At 44.3% G+C, this 17,602-nt stretch overlaps 1 long non-coding RNA gene across 2 annotated transcripts in view; it reads left to right on the forward strand.

Moving 5' to 3' along the window:
• LOC139752067 (uncharacterized) overlaps positions 1-7,319 on the forward strand; it is a 224,768-nt gene extending 217,449 nt beyond the window's left edge. For both annotated transcript variants that reach the window (XR_011713472.1, XR_011713471.1), the window contains exon 4: positions 7,170-7,319. This is a non-coding gene — a long non-coding RNA (uncharacterized lncRNA). The remainder of the gene's footprint in view (positions 1-7,169) is intronic.
• Positions 7,320-17,602: the final 10,283 nt, after the last annotated feature.

Consider the following 17,602-nt stretch of genomic DNA (forward strand, 5'->3'; position numbering starts at 1 on the left):
AGGACGACGGTACGACCCTTGAGCATGTTGACCCTTGACCCTGAAGTAGTAGTTAAGCCAAGGGCCAAGCCATCACCTCCAAGGGTCGTAGAGTCGTACTCAAAGAACATGTCGTTGTGCTGCTTGTTAGCAAATCGTCGTCTATAAATATTTTCACACAAGGATGTTATCTTAAGCATATGGTTTCTGTAAGAATTTGAATCAGCACATATTTCTGCAGACGAAGAATTATGATTCCATTTTCATCATCTGTTGCTTGACAGTGTCACCGTGCACTGGTGCCACAGAGTCTGTCAGTCATCTGTCCATCTCCTCCTGTCTCTTGTCGTTTGTGATCTTGTAGGGAAAGATATATGATTGGACGTAGAGATCGAGTTACTTCTCGTGACGGATGTAAAGATATGTGGAACATTGAGGGAATCAGAATATGGCTAAGAGAGGGAGAAACTGGAATAATGGCATCATGTGACTCGGCAAGGAATTTAAGATGAAGACAATAGTTAAGGAAAACCTAGGTAGGGAAAGGAAATATATGAGTGTAGCATTTAGGGACTTGGGGAAAGTGTGTGGTGTAGAGCTGAGGGAAATGAGCCGTGGGGCGTGATGAGAGTACGATGGCGTTAGGGAAAAGTACCAGGAGAGGAATGTGTCTTAGAGAGAGAGAGAGAGAGAGAGAGAGAGAGAGAGAGAGAGAGAGAGAGAGAGAGAGAGAGAGTTGGACGTGGGTCACGACGGATCACAGGAATGAGACAGAGGTTTGAGGTTGATATGGGTTTGGTTGGCATGCCTTATATCCCTACGTTTGTGTGAAATCTTTCCAGTTGAAACTGTCAGATCATTCGATAGATCGTAGTAAAACTTGCAGTGAGAGAGAGAGAGAGAGAGAGAGAGAGAGAGAGAGAGAGAGAGAGAGAGAGAGAGAGAGAGAGAGAGAGAGAGAGAGAGAGAGCCTTTATTTGAAGAGAGTTGCGACGCCCACTCACATAGCATGTCATTTCGGAGCAGAAAAACCAATTACGGGTTTTACGTCGGAAATTTTGAGTGGTGATCCTCTGTATAGGAGCATGACTGGAAGAGAGTGGGAGTGAGCGGCCGTAGGGGACACGGACACACGAGTGATACAGTGATGATGAGGGAGTGGGCGGAACAGCTGCTGCAAGACTCGGTGAAAGAATTTGAAGAGTTTTACCTGAAAAGGGGAAATTCATGAGCTGTGGTTAGACGCTGAGGAGGTTAGAGAGAGAGGCCAGAATGTTAGATATTTAGGGAAGAATTTTACCGGAAAACAGGAATGGCAGATGAGATATCGACGAGGCTGTTAAGGGTGAGGCACGTTGTTGGCACTGGGGGAGGAAACTTATGAGGAGAGAGAATGTGAAGCGACGGGGGAGAGTGTGTCGGGGTCTCGCAGGCGTGGGGCTGCCGCCCACGGAAAGGAAACGTGAATGCAATATGAGAGTAATAGAGAGCACAACTTCAGGAGATGGAAATTTTTGAGAGCTGGGTGCCGAGCCAAGAGTGGAGATATAGTCAGAAATGAGGATGGTAAGTGAGATAGAGGAGGAAGGGGTGGTTGACACGAAGTAAAGGACGGGGTTTTGAGGGGATATGTATGCAAGGAAAGATTTGCAGATGCAGCAGTTGCAAGGTGGGGTAACGATGGAGGACGAAGAAGACACACACAGGTCTGGAGAACCTTCGTCAGGAGCAGCAGAGCTGACGCTGCTAAAGCCGAACCTGATATATGGCGTGAGAGTTTAGAAAAAGCGGACGTAGGGAAAGAATGCATGTGAAGGGAATAACTTGAAGGGTGTGTGTGTGTGTGTGTGTGTGTGTGTGTGTGTGTGTAAAAAGGAGAACAGGCAGGTGGACTCAGGGAAAGAATGAGGATGCAGTGCAGGGGAGGATGTAAGCGAGAGGTAATGGTATGAGAAGAATGAATGCCGGGAGGAGAACCTCCGCCACATGCCGCCCTGCTGGACCTTGCCTGACGACATAACGAAGCCCCCGGCAGACACATGACACTGTCGACACCAACACCTACCCTCCCCCCACACCTCCGTTGCTCTCCATTGTTTCTCTCTCTCTCTCTCTCTCTCTCTCTCTCTCTCTCTCTCTCTCTCTCTCTCTCTCTCTCTCTCTCTCTCGCTAATTCCACGTTGCCTGTCACCGAAAAATGTATCTGCTGGTATGAATTTCATGCCTCCCTTTTCTATGGAATATTTCCACTCAGTTCCACCCATATATCATCATTTAACAATAGATTACCATCGTGTCTATCTTCGCTCTTATACTTACATCAAAGTTACATTTTACCAATGTATCACAAGTTCGGTTCATACAATTCCTGTCAATCCGTTTGTCTTTTTTCAAAGGTGTTCGTTTCTAAGTTAGAAATCCCTTTTTGAGTCTAATTAAGAGATATCTTGAGTTTTCCAATAAATCCTCATTCATAATAGCGTTGTGAGTTATGACACATTAACCTGTCGAGTCGAACCAGAGACATCCGAGATAAAAAGACTATATATATATATATATATATATATATATATATATATATATATATATATATATATATAGATAAGTACACGTAGATTAGCCACAAAAAATAAGGCAATGCAGAGAAGCAAAAAAATATATAAATAGATAAATAAAATTTGGAAGTTTGTAATATGTTTCTCATATATATTCAGATTTCTTTTCATTTGTGAATTACTTGAACATCTGTTTGTCTTCAGAGATTCATCAACGCCACACAGTATCATGGAACAGCATTAATGAATATATATTTTTTTTGTGACTCATAGGATGATAACTGAAGATTATGTCAGGTATGCCGGTGATGTGTTGGTCAGAACACAGACTCTCGTGTTTCCTGCTTCAGGTGTCTGTTCTCGCCTGTCCTTCGTCAGCTATCGTGTCTGCTAGTTTCTCGCCGTCAGCAGCAATACTGGAGGAAGTCAGCGAGCTGACTTGATGCGGCAGCTCACAGCGACACACCCCTAGTTCGTCTTTTGAATATTGAGGTCAAAGGTTCGCAATATCTGTGGATACGTTTTGGCGTGGGTGAGCACATGGGTCTGTTGCACTCCCATGTTTTACCATCAGTCGTCGTGTACCTCAGCAACGTGTCCCAGCGGCGCGGCGTCACACGTTACAAGCGCTTGTTAACTGGCGTGGCAGAGGCCATCTGTTACACCCGGGCACTGATAAAGCCGGCCTCGGGGGAGGGGAGGTGGAAATTTAAACGAAGAGAGGGGGATTGCAGAGGGGGGGAACTTGGGGCTGCAGAAGCGGGAGAGGGGTAAAGGGGAGGAGGAAGCATGGTCATGTAAATGGGAAAGGGGGATAGAGATGTGGGAGAGGGGGGAAGAATAGAGATGAGAGAGGGATGTTACCTGGATGATGGGGTTATCGGACGAGGGTTGGGATAATGGGATAGGAGCAGGGAAGGGAGAGGATGTCTGTAAGGGGAAGAGGAAGGGTGAGAGAGAGACCCGCTGCTGTGGAGGGCGACGTCAAGGGGGACGAAGTGGAATGAAGAAGCTTAACCAGGAGGAGGAGGAGGAGGCGAAGGAGGTGCCAAGGAAGGCAGGGTCTGGGGGCAGCCACCACAACCCTCAAGTTCATATACCACTTAGTGACGTCGACAGTGAAAAACACTTTGACAGATGTATAGAAAGAGCCACTAGGGGTTCTCGCGAGAAACGAAGCAAGAAGTTGGTCAAGAGGAGACGTATAGAAAGTACTTTTACAACATCAGAATAGTAGATGAACGGAATAAGTGGTGAAATCATGAATAGTAGAAAATGTTTAAGAGATGGGAACCCCACGAGTGTACAACCTCCTCCCGTTCAGTATAAAATGATAATCACACATTCTCTCTCTCTCTCTCTCTCTCTCTCTCTCTCTCTCTCTCTCTCTCTCTCTCTCTCTCTATCTATCTATCTATCTATCTCTCCATGAAAGATCAGAATAGAAAGTAAGGTATCCTCCGGACACTAGAGGTCAGCACGTACACCCAAACGTGGGCCAGACTACACCCACCCACCCTGGTACACCCTTGGTACACTAACACCATCCAGGCTGTGTCCTCCCGCTCATCTTCGCTCCCAATCTTTGTCTGGCAGCCAAAACATCGATATTTTCTCCGCCAGTAGATTATACCCTCGTCTCAAGTTTCAATTACGCTTCCCAGTATTTTTCCTCTCTCTCTCTCTCTCTCTCTCTCTCTCTCTCTCTCTCTCTCTCTCTCTCTCTCTCTCTCTCTCTCTCTCTCTAGCTTCATCGTAGGTATTTGATGGTCGTAGATACGTAAGCGCTTTTTGCCACTCCGTCTCTCATCGTAGGTAATTGAAGGTCTTAGACACGTACGTCAGTAGGTAGGTACTCTCTCTCTCTCTCTCTCTCTCTCTCTCTCTCTCTCTCTCTCTCTCTCTCTCTCTCTCTCTCTCTCTCTCCTCTCGTAATTGGGATTTACTGTTGGAGTAGTGACTCTGTGTAAATTGGTTTCGGGTGTCGGAGGGGAAATATTTGCCAGAGAGTCTCCCAACCAGGAAGGACTAATTTATAGTTTTTTTTTTCTTTTTTTAAGTGGGTGTTGTCGTCTCTACGGTCAGGGATGAGAGAGAGGGGGGGAAAAAAGAAAGAGAGAGCCAAAGCGTTGTCTCAGAGGTGATGAGAAATGACCTGGTGTAGAGGTGAGTAGTGGGTCACACTCAACGACAGACTCCCCCTGAGTATGAGTATGATGAGACAGACCTCTCTCTCTCTCTCTCTCTCTCTCTCTCTCTCTCTCTCTCTCTCTCTCTCAGCAGGCGGGTGTCTATCACCCCCGGACAATGACAACACAGCTCCCCTGAGGTCGGCGTAACACAATGAAGCATTTCACTGAGCTGTTGTGGTGGGGCGCCGCTGAAATTTATACATACATACACAGACCACAGAGATCCAGGGTCCAGGTGAGATGGTCTGGCCTTAACACTTCTTAGAAAGGCAAGTCCACTTAAAAGTAGCAGAAGAAAAGGATAGTATAACAAAGGCTCTATCCCCACCTTCCACTCCCTCAGGCATCCCGCCGCACGGAAAACAGATGAAAAACACTTTGCAGGATTAATAAGCCTGACGGAAATTATTATAGACAAGTCACCAGGTAATATGAACTTGAATATGTCATGCATCCCATCACCAACGAGAGGCATCCCCTTTCACTCTTTGTTAAAGACAGTAGTAAGGATAAACTTGAGCCTCCATCCTCTCACCTTACCATGTGTATATTCCTGATATTGAAGGATGGTACAGTAATTCTGACTGACGCTCTCTCATAGCAGTTGACATGGGGCAAACAATGTTGGCATGTTCAGAAGGTAGCGTAACATACCTACCACTACGTTGTGATGAGTGATTGAATGAATTATTCAGTACCGGAGAGGGACAAGTGAAGATCAAGCTTATTTATGAAGATACAGAGAGAGAGAGAGAGAGAGAGAGAGAGAGAGAGAGAGAGAAGAGAGAGAGAGAGAACGATATTGTGCGCAACATTTTTTTTTTTTCTTATAAACTCTAGTCAATGGCTGGCCCTGCAGGTGAAGTGGGCGAGTCCACAGTGCTTCAGGGAATCGGGTTCAGACTCCTTAAGGTGACAAAGACTCTAACACAAACAAGCTGACATACAGACAAGAAGGGAGAGAAGGATTGGAAATGGAAACTCGAACATACATTCATTTGCAGTAATCTATCGACACCCTTACTGAAAAATATAAAGTCAACCATTGTCAATAGCGCAACTAGTAATAGAGATAGTAAGACTGATGCCTTGGGATTGTTAGTCCCACCATGAGTGATGTGACAGCGCTCTTATTGGCTTCGTTATTGCCGGGGGTCCGTACTCCCCCGCACCCAATATTGGATTCGCCCACTACCCTACATTTTGTATTTGTCTGTCTGCCGTTGTTAGTGCGTTTTATGCCTCGAGTTACTGTTGTTGTTGTAGTCTTCGTCGTCGTCGTCGTCGTAGTAGTTATTGTCGTTTCTGTCGTCGTAGTTGTTGTTTCTGGTGTTGACGTTGCTCAAAGAGTTCTTGCTGTTTGCTGATAGCACTCTTGTAGTGGTTAGTGGCATTTCTGGTGATGGTGGCCCCTGCTGCTTCTGGTGACGGCAATGGTGTTGTGACCTGAGAGAGAAGACTACAAGGGCGAGTGTCTGCACCTCACTGGCTTTTGTCACTGTTCCCCGTCACTGGCTCCCAGCACTGGCACCCGTCAATGGCTTCCGTCACTGTTCCTCATCACTGTTGCTGCTGCTGCTCCCCCACGCTATAACGTGCTTCCTCGTCCAGCCTCTGTTTCATTCCACTTGGACCACCGTGTTCAGACGTTATAGATTCCCAGTGGATCCATTAGAGATCCTTTTCTTAGAATGAATCGATGGGTTGTCTCGTTCCTGCCGTACCTCCCGTTCTGGGCACTACCCTAGTATTCCCCACCTTCCTCTCTCTCTCTCTCTCTCTCTCTCTCTCTCTCTCTCTCTCTCTCTCTCTCTCTCTCTCTCTCTCTCTCTCTCTCAGGTAAAAGGCCGTGATCCTGCGGCTCCAGTGTGTCATTAAACCCTCATCTTTTCAACAGTCTGTTGTCAGTGTGGGGGATGATTGTCCTGTTACACACGAGATCCCGTCCAAGAACCAGTGTGTCAGTGTTGTGTCTTGTTTATCTCTCGTTGTCTGGGAAGCGTCGAGTCGATGATAAGCGCTCGTTATCCCTGAACGACGTTGATGATCGTTTACCGTAGTGGACCGTGTCATTGTAGGAAACTGATCAGTTTGCTACGTGGTGTTGGCGAGTGAGTATTATTATTATGTAATTAGTCACTGCTCTAGAATTTGGGTGCTGGAAATTATCATTATCATTATTATTATTATTATTATTATTATCATTATTATTATTATTATCATTATTATTATTATTATTGTTATTATTATTGTTATTATCATTATTATTATTATTATTATTATTATTATTATTATTATTATTATTATCATTATTATTATTGTTATTATCATTGTTATTATTATCATTATTATTACTGTTATTATTATCATTATTATTATTATTATTATTATTATTATTATTATTATTATTATTGTTATTCACTTAATTTCTTTTCTTTACCAGCATGGAGATGGAGAGTCATGAACTGGGTCTTCAAGGAAAAAAAAATCCTCTCAGCTCCTCTGTTCCCACCTTGATGACATGATAATACAGAAGGGAGCACTGCAAGACACCCCCGCATCCCCCATCATAGTCGCCTTCCACTACGACATGCAAGAGTATGTGAGTACCATCCCTTCTCCTTCATCTCCAGAGATCAGAAATTGTTGATAATCATCGTGTAATCAATCATGTTCGTTGGAAGTGGTCTTAGTAATTATTGTTGATAATGATATGATCAGTCATTGCCGTGGAAAGTGTTGTCTGAAGTCATTCATGATCATGTGTCATCTTCTCGTAGACTGAATGTATTTTTGCAGTAGTTGGGTTGTGGTAGCGTTGTTCTATGTCAGTATTATGTTTTGGCAGTATTGTGTTCTGGCAGAGTTGTGTTCTAGCAGTACTGTGTGCCAGTAGTATTGTGTTCTAGCAGTATTGTGTTCTGGTAGAGTTGTGTTATAGAAGCACTGTGTTCTGGCAGAGTTGTGTTCTAGAAGTATTGTGTTCTAGCAGAGCTGTGTTTTGGCTGTATTGTGTTCGGTTACAGTTGTGTTTTAATAGTATTGTCTTCTGGCAGAGTTGTGTTCTGGCAGAGTTGTGTTCTAACAGTATTGTGTTCTGGCAGAGTTGTGTTCTAACAGTATTGTGTTCTGGCAGAGTTGTGTTCTGGCAGTATTGTGTTCTGGCAGAGTTGTGTTCTAACAGTATTGTGTTCTGGCAGAGATGTTGATAAATTATGGAAAAAAATTATACTTAAAAAAAATACAAAATATTAAATATCGAATAAGTAAAGAGAATAAAAGCGGAGGATAGAGCCACCACCACAGACGCCCAAAAGAGAGGACGGTATCAGAAATAGATAGAAGCAGTATTTCCAAGATTTATTGAGCGTAAAAGATGAGGGAGAAGCGGCAATATTCATCCGTGTGATATGGAGGGGAAGGCCCCGCGAAGTGAGAGAAAAGTGCGGGAGAGACAGGGAGGTTTAAGTGAGGGAGAGGGGAAAGCGCCTGGGAGACGGAGGGAGAGCCGTTACTTAAGGAGGAAGGGTACACAGGAGCGCCACATAACACAAGACCTGAGGGTCCGTGACGAGGTGATCTTGCTGTAGGACTGTAATAGTATCATAAATTCCTGATCTACCTTAGATGGCGTGAGCAAAGGAGGTAAAGCTTTAGGCTGTAGAGTAGAGAGGGCAAGGAAGTAAGAGAGGAAGACTTGAATGGAGAAGGAGAAAAATTAGGTGGAGAAAGAAGATCATTGATAAAGAATGAAGCTGAAGGAAGGTTTATGGGAAGGAGGATAAGAATGAAGTAGGTGTGAGGGGCTTAAGAGAAGCGTGGGAAGGCAAGTGTTGGAAGGGATGTAAGATGAAGTTTACTTTAGGGGAAGATAAGTGCAAGAAGGAGATAAAGACCTTGGAAAGTAAGAAAGAAAAGAGTGATAGTGTAGGAGAGACACAGTGAACTGTACGAGAAGTTGAGTACGGAATGCAGAGGGAAGGTGAGAGTGGGAACGTGTAGCAGGGGCGACAGCTTTACTAAGGGAAAACGAGCCAAGGCTGCAGGTGTTGATGTAGCGGCCTGATGCATGCTGGACTATGCAGGCGGACGGAGCCAACCACCAGTCTGTGTGAACTGTGGGAAGACATGCGGGTTGTTGAGAGGCTTCGGAATATTAAAGAGGTTTCTCAAGAGTTCTTGGGTTTACTGATGTTAAGGACCCTATATCTTCTTCGACTGACAAACTCTCTGGGGCTAGATAAAGTAATATATATATATATATATATATATATATATATATATATATATATATATATATATCTTTCAAACTATTCGCCATTTCCCGCGTTAGCAAGGTAGCGTTAAGAACAGAGGACTGGGCCTCTGAGGGAATATCCTCACCTGGTCTCGTTCTCTGTTCCTTCTTTTGGAAAATTAAAAAAAAAAATGAGAGGGGAGGATTTCCAGCCCCCCGCTCCCTTCCCTTTTAGTCGCCTTCTACGACACGCAGGGAATACGTGGGAAGTATTCTTTCTCCCCTATCCCCAGGGATATATATATATATATATATATATATATATATATATATATATATATATATATATATATATATATATATATGTATATATATGTGTGTGTGTGTGTGTGTGTGTGTGTGTATTTTCTTTTCTTTCAAACTTGGTAGCCTTTTCCCGCGTTAGCAAGATAGCGCCAGGAACAGACGAAGATAGGCTGCCTTCGCCCACATCCATTCTCTATCTGTCATGTGCACTGCACCGAAACCACACCTCCCTATCCACAACCAGACTTTTTTCTTTGGTTTCCCCCGTCCTTTTCACATACCATGGTTCAGTTCATTGATAGCAAGTCGCCCCTTGTATATCAAATTGTTCCAATTTACTTTATCCTGTGCACGCCTTTCACCTCCCTGCACAACACATGAGTGGAATACCGTCACACTCAGCGCACTCTGTTTACCGGCTATATTTAATGCGTGAGAACGAGCTGCAGTTAGTAGACAGTGTGTGGACGTGAACTACAATTGATAGGCAGCTCGTGGAAGGTAGCTACAGTTGAAAGGTAGTGTGTGAAATTTAGCTACAGTTGGTTGGTAGTGTGTGAATGTTTACTACATTTGGGAGCCAATGTGTCACAGTCCTGCCCCTGATATGGTCACCACCACGAAGGCAACAGCTTGCAGGACGTAGGTACTGGGTGTGAGATTCTGGGCGTAAAACACGCTTAATCAAAAGCTCTTCATCATTTTCATAACATACATGAACTTGAATTCATCTCTCGTGTCGTTGAATATAATGGAGGTAAGCGGGTTACATAATCCTGTTAAGCAGAGCGCCTTCACTGTTTTCTTCCTCTTTTTTGTGTGTGTGTCCTTCATTCAAATCACATCACAGTATGACACTGTGATGCCACCGCTTCGTTATCGTATATGTGCGAAATAGTTATGATATAAATACAATATTATTCCTATGTACGTCGAACACGTATCAACTTTTTTAATGATCATTTGAGAGGACTCACCCTCTCCATGAGTCACGGTTACACCACACAGACATTGTGGTATGAATAACAACCAGATGTGAATCCGGTCAAATGATGCACCTGTTCTCATGCAGCGTCAGTCGTGCACTTGTAGATTCACAGTAAATATATTGAATACTACACTACACTAATCATCCTTACATAGTGCACTACACTAATCATCCTTACATAGTGCACTACACTAATCATCCTTACATAGTGCACTACACTAGTCATCCTAACATAGTGCACTACACTAATCCTAATAGTGCACTACACTAATCATCCTAACATAGTGCACTACACTAATCATCCTAACATAGTACACTACACTAGTCATCCTAACATAGTACACTACACTTATCATCCTACCACAGTACACTACACTAATCATCCTACCATAGTACACTACGCTAATCATCCTACCATAGTATTGCGGACCTGCCTTATAAAACGGTGCTGCAGTGATGGCACTAACCTTAAGTAAGATCCTTACCTAGATTGCAGCTAACATTTGCTGTACCACAGACCTGTACCACAGACCTGTACCACAGACCTGTACCACAGACCTCTACTTTTATGGACATAGACGAACAACATGTGTCCCTAACAGCCAGAATGTATTGGTTATATATGAGGTCATGGTAACTGTGAATGCATTATCATAAGGTTAATTACCATAAAGAAATACCTATGTGGGTAGTTACACATAAACTCTGAAGCACGACGGTACGACCCGTGAGTACGAGGATACGACCCTTGAACACGACGGTGCGACCCTTGGGTATGGGGGCCTTGCCTTTGACCGGGATGATTAAGGGCGAGGTTAAAGTTCACGCAATATTGTCCCCGAAGGTATTGCCGTCGTGTTCAAAGGGCAATCCTGCCGTGCTCAAGAGCGCTACCGTTGTGTTCAAGGACCTTACCATTGTGCTCAAAGGCCCTACCTTACCGTCATACTCTAAAGGCCCAACCATCGTGCTCAAGGGACATATCGTCGAGCTCAAAGGCCATACCGTCGAGCTCAAAGGCCCTGCCGTCATACTCTAAAGACCCCACCATCGTGCGCAAGGGCCTTTACCGTCCTTCTCAAGGGCATTCTACCGTCTTGCTCGTAAGGTTAAGGCTCAAAGACTCGTATTGAACCGTAGGAGGATGCAGGCGAATACCCAGCCTCCCTCTCGGCAATAGTAGTAGCCTAGGCCATGGAAGAGGCCTGTGACGTCATGTTTTTCGCCGCCATTGTTGTCGCCGTTGCATGGTTGGCTGCCTCCAGTTGCAAATATGCCTCATTGTTGTGCAGCGGCGTGTGACGACGGTGAAGGGTCAGGGATGAGTTTCTTTCGATGCCCCAGGGACAAGAAGATGAGGATGTTGTGAGCCGAACGCCGGAGAGGCGAAGCGCGAGACACCAGCCCAACATCTGTGCTTCGCTCTGATGATTTTGGAGGAAAAACATATTCTTATATATATATATATATATATATATATATATATATATATATATATATATATATATACATGGCATAAGTACCTTATACGTGATTGATTGAGAGTGGATGCGAGTAAACAAGTATAGTTCCTTCATCTGTCGATGACACTACTTCGCTAACGCAGGAAACTGTAAACAAGCACACACACACTCACACACACACACACACACACACACACACACACACTACACCAGTGTGTGTGTGTGTGTGTGTGTGTGTGTGTGTGTGTGTGTGTGTAGTAAGGAATAAGGTAGCAGAGTGTTAAAAAGATGACGTCCTATGAGTGTAAACATTTCTCACCGTACAGTACAAATAGGTAACCACGTAGAGACAGGCAGACTGCTGCCTTTAATACGTGAGTATGAATCTTCCTGAAGCTATTTTCAACAACCTGATTCAGTGTAAAGGATAGTGTTTTATGAGACAGAATTTTCTATTTTGAACTGTTATGAAATGCTGATATTAATTTGTAACTGAACTCTGATAACGTTCTGATAATTGAACGTGAACTTTTGAGTCTCTGAAAATCAGTCATTCTGTTGACAGATCCCCGTTCGAAGCTGTACCAGAACCTCTGCCTTCACAGGCAGGGATCACAGGACTCGGTACAGCTTCGACCAGGCATATCCCAGGTTCTATCTCGGACTGTCGAGACAGAGGACTCGGTACAGCTTCGACCAGGCATATCCCAGGTTCTGTCTCGGAATGTCGAAACAAGAGGACTCGGTACAGCCTCGACCAGGCGCTAAACGGGACTTCAGGACCTAAGGCTTTTCTTTGGACTTCAGTCCACGACTGTATACAGTGCTGTTGCTTCCAAACGTGACAGTGAAGGATACCCGACGTGTTCCCTGGCACTTGTCGCTCGTCATTACCTCTGTCATCTGGCTCGCTCTCTGAAGGTTGGCGTCTGGGTTTAGTTATAGTTCTTGGAACTCGGTTAGGAAAATCATCGTCATATTCTTAATACATTATGTTTTCATAAGGTTTCCTTTTTCTGTTGAGCAAGTACTATGTACAAGCACGAGGTGTACTTTGGAAGTTAATCCATGCACCTTCATTCTTTCCTCAAGTGTAAGAAAAGTGTGTAGGTATAAGGGAAGTGTGAAAGCGAGAGGGAGTTGCGTAGCAGGAGGGAGTGAGCGGAAGGTAAGGAGGGTTGAAATGGATGGAGAAGTGAGTGAGAGAGAAAGTTGTGAGTGAGTAGAACGGGGGAGAAGTGAGGGCAAGAGGTGAGAAATGCCACCAGCTGGCTGTGTTGAGGCCAAATTGAATCTAGGAGAGGACGTGGCGCAAGGGACCAGATTTCCTTTGATAATGGAGGCATAGGGGTTAGGGAGGCAGGGAAACGAGAGAGTGGCCCGCCTTTATGGCTTCGGGAGGGGTGCCCCAAGATGGAGTTAGTGTGTACGATGTGTGGGAGGTGATGGTGTGAGGGTGTAGCCCTGGAGGGGCAAGGGGTTCGTAAGGTTCGAGTGAGTGTTTAGAGGTTCAGAGCAGAACTGAGACAGTGCTGGGGATCAGGCAGAGTCGGAGTCAGACTCAAAGCTTAAATGAGCTAAGACAGAGTGTCGAAGTTTCAGCGAAAAATTTCTTCACTATAGTGTAGCGAGACGGAGGAGGTACACGCACATACCAGCTGCAAGCACATATATGGCGATGCTCGGACGCTGTCCGCTGTACTGCGGCAAACACTGTCGTGCGTTCTATGAGGAAGAGGATGGCATAAGTGTGTGTATTGCGGTGTAGGGTTGAGACAGAGCACTGATGACGGGGACTGGACTAGCGGGTCGCACGTCTGGGTTTGTATAAAGGAGGTGTAATGAACTAAAGGTTCAGACAGTCGACACACTGAGTTTGAAAGTAGCAGTAAGATGATAAAGAGAGGGCGACAAACATGAAGGTGGCAGGGACGTATTCGCCAGTGAGGTGAGGAACTTCGGAGTGGTGTTTGTTGAAATTGTCGGTGAATGACTGATATTTTCTTTCTTAAGAGTAGGAGCAGCATTCATTGAGAAATGAATATTGATCTTGAAAATGCGAACAATTAAGGAAGTGCAACAACACGGACGGGAACTAAAATAAATTAAGCAAAGTATTTTTGGAGGAAGTTTTAGGAAAGTCACCTTTTTTATTCTACATGAGACTGTGATTTACGTTTAATACTTTGTGCTGATGCTGGTGGAAGGTGGAGGAGAATTCATAATAAGAGATGACCGATGCATTTTTAACAATAAATCATCAGTGTCTGAGTAATAAATATAAGTAAGAGATTAAGTTTCCCCAATGCATCACAGTTGTCAGCTCAGAAGTGACAAAAGTTCGAGGCTGTGGTAAAGTGCAAGCACGAGCAGAGGCAGTGTTGAAGAACTAAGTAGAGTCAAAAGGTTAAGCAAGGTCACTTGTCGTGTTAAGGCTGAAGGGAAGTTATAAGCAAAGATGAACCAGCGAGGTAAGGGATTGCATGACGGGAGGTCAAGGGCAATGTTGTCATGTAAGGGAAGCCACAGGCAGCACTGAAGAGTAAGACAAGGCGTAGACGGTGGTAAGGTTTAAGTCAAAGTCACAGGAGGAAAGATAAGTCTTGATCGAGGTCATGGCATTCAAATTTACCCCCAAATTGCTTCTGTGTCAACAGTGTTAAGACCGGACATGAAATGTCAGCAGCGCCAAGCAGAGTCCTATGCTCCCATGTACGCATCGTCGAGCAGCGCTTTTGATAGCGTCAGAGACGAGAAAAGAGGAGGAGGAGAAAGAATGCGTGGGTGGAGAAAGGAAAACAGTAAGTGGGGGAAGTAGTTGAAACGGAGAAGATAACACCTGAAAACACAGCGAGTTTGATTAGCAGAAAAAAAAAAAAACTATGTTTTTGATTGTAATCAAGATATCATCAAGATGAACTGGCATCCATTTCTATTCATTTCTGATTCTGATGTTTTCCATCAGTGGTGCACATTCCATTACACTTTTCATTTGACTTTTAGAGTGAATTTTGATGGCTGTTTAACAAAGGCAGGCTCGTAAACTCTGAATAAATTTGGGTGCTTCAGCGACCCCATAGTTCAGTAATGGTAATGATAATGTCCCTGCATCATCTCGTAGTGCCAGACACTTCCGTCAACATATCTCCCAAGACACGAGTATCACCATGTCGGATGTGCTTGTTGCTCTACACACGGGGAGTTAGTGCATGGTGCTGCCGCGTCCAGAGGACGTGTTTGGGATCGCTCTGCATATCCAGACACCGCCGCACACCGTGTCCATGAGCTGCCGCTCCGTGTCGTCCAGTGCAGACTTTTCAGAGCTTGTGTTGTTGCAGATGGTGGGACCAGTCCCGCTCCTAGTTCGTCAGCGTCCTTCCTGGGATTACGTCGTGCAGTGGGGCGGTCATATGTCCGTCAAGCACTGATTCTTCAGCAGCAGCAACAGCAGTAACACCTACAGAGGAGGTGGCTGGATTTAGCCCTCGTGTGAAATATAAGTCTCACAGTACAACAGCACAAATACGAAGCTTTTGAAAAAAAAAAAAAAAAGAAGAAAGAAATCCCAAGTTGTTTCGCATTTGCCTGTAATCAGCTGAATGATTAGGTGGACCCCCCCCCCCCCCCCCCCCCCCCCCCGACTGCAACACAGGCGCCGCTTGGAGAGAGAGAGAGAGAGAGAGAGAGAGAGAGAGAGAGAGAGAGAGAGAGAGAGAGAGAGAGAGAGAACCTCCCTCCTCTCCCCCCTAAGGCCCTGAAGTGCGTGACACGGGGGCACCTGAACCGGTCAATACCGGTGGGCTTCGGCTGACCGCAACAAGCCTTTGATCGGCCGCCCGTCACTTTGCCGGATGGCTGAATCTAAATGCATTTTTTTTTTCCCAGTCAATTTCGTTAATGTTGGCTCTATGTGGATAAATGGTGTATGGATATTAAAAAATGTTGTAAACATTTTTTTTCCCCAGTTTAGCCATCCGGATCAAAAGGGATCCGGGTAAGTGAAGTAAAAACACACACACACACACACACACACACACACACACACAAACATATATATATATATATATATATATATATATATATATATATATATATATATATATATATAAGGGGGTGGAGGGACGTACAATTCTGGTTTCAGGCTTCCGTAAACTTTTTTTTCATATCTGGGAAGCGTTGGTGACAGTCTTGCTTATATTTTTATTTATTCTTTATGATATATGAATATAATATAATTTTTCCACTCGGGGGACTTCCTTGCTTTCCAAGACTCTTTCCTTGGTACTCGTCTTGACCCAACATGAGTTTCGCATTGGTATTACCCTCCGCCTCGACACCCTTATATCTCATCAGTGCCTCTGCGGCAGAGAAGTAGCTGTCAGCACCAGTATGGCTAACATACTCTCAGAGGGAAGGGTTTTGTTGGATGGCAAGCCAAGCACAGTGAGGTCGACGACACATCGTTTAAAGAAGTCTTGCTTCCGGCAATTGTCCACTGGAAAGCGAACCTTAACTCCTCAGGTCCAATGAGAGAGTCAAGCCGCGTCCTGACGATACGTAATATCGTACGTCTGAACAAAGGACTGACAGCAGATTTGTGGGAAGGACACATGTGTTTCCAGCTGGGCGGAGGAGCGTTTGGAAAAGACCTCAGGAAATCAAAGTCCTGCTGCAGACTTCAGGGAACAACAGAGGAATGTTAAAGTATGGGGCTTGGCAACCTCAGTAAGTTGGTGTTCCACTTCGTTCGGAAATGCTGGGATCTTGTGGGAAGAATGTTCCTCGTTATCTTAACGACCCAGGCTCCCGGCTCATCTATTCATCTGAGGACGAGAGGAGACCAGCCAGCTTCCTACTTCAGCGCTTCAGCGTAGCTATCCTGCAAGAGAAAGCAAGTTGCATCATCTGTTCACTTCCCTCTCCGAGGAAATAGACGAACTGAACATGTATCTTAAAACTGCTGCGTTGTGGTCTTTGTTTTCTTTTTGTTTATACCTTTTGTTAATAACATGAATAAAATGAAAAGAAAGTGAATGATTAGAGGCCAAATTATTTGTGATAAAAGAATAGCTCCTTTTCCATGACTTACATTTATGGTTTCCCCTGAGGCTTATATAATGGTACTTTCGCATTAACCGAATGATCGTACCTCCTATGAGTATGTATATATCAGGGCTGAAACACATGAAACAAATTTCTTCAATTGTTTTGTGATAATTTGTCCCACATTTCGAGGCTCAGCCTCATCATCGCTGAACAAACCCGTAAAACATAAACAATATCACTTAGAACCGTTACATTATACCATAAGTTCAGAAATTATAGACTAAAACTAACTGAAGACATATCGATGTAAAAAGGTTCCGTACAACCAGAAAAAAAAGGTGTACAGTAACTTGCACAAAAATTAAAATCCACAAAAACATTATATTCATTAACATTATATTCATTTATGGTATTAAGAATAAACAAACTCAAACACAATATAGAGCTCTAAGGTCAGACAGTGATCCGTTGAAGGCATGTCGTTTGGGCTAGGCTTAATTTTGAGGGTAAACAAAGACTCGAGAACCCTTAGATGTTGCGAATTATTCTCCCCGCGAGTCATCTTAAACGTATTAAATGAAAGGATACAGTTTTGCGCATGAGCCATTATGGCAGATAGACCTGGCTTCGAAAACCATATACCCATACAGTGAGACCTGCCGATATGCTGTTCAGGACAGAGATCGCTTTGTCGACCCCAATATACGACGCATTACATGTGCACAACACGATGAATAAACCACTGAGAACTGACAGGCAAGTGGCACATTATCTCTAAATTAGAATGATGATCCTATTATTAGATGGTCAGCTATTATTTACATCCATTGGCCGAG

This window comes from Panulirus ornatus, chromosome 12 (assembly GCF_036320965.1).
Source record: "Panulirus ornatus isolate Po-2019 chromosome 12, ASM3632096v1, whole genome shotgun sequence".
Lineage (NCBI taxonomy): Eukaryota > Metazoa > Arthropoda > Malacostraca > Decapoda > Palinuridae > Panulirus > Panulirus ornatus.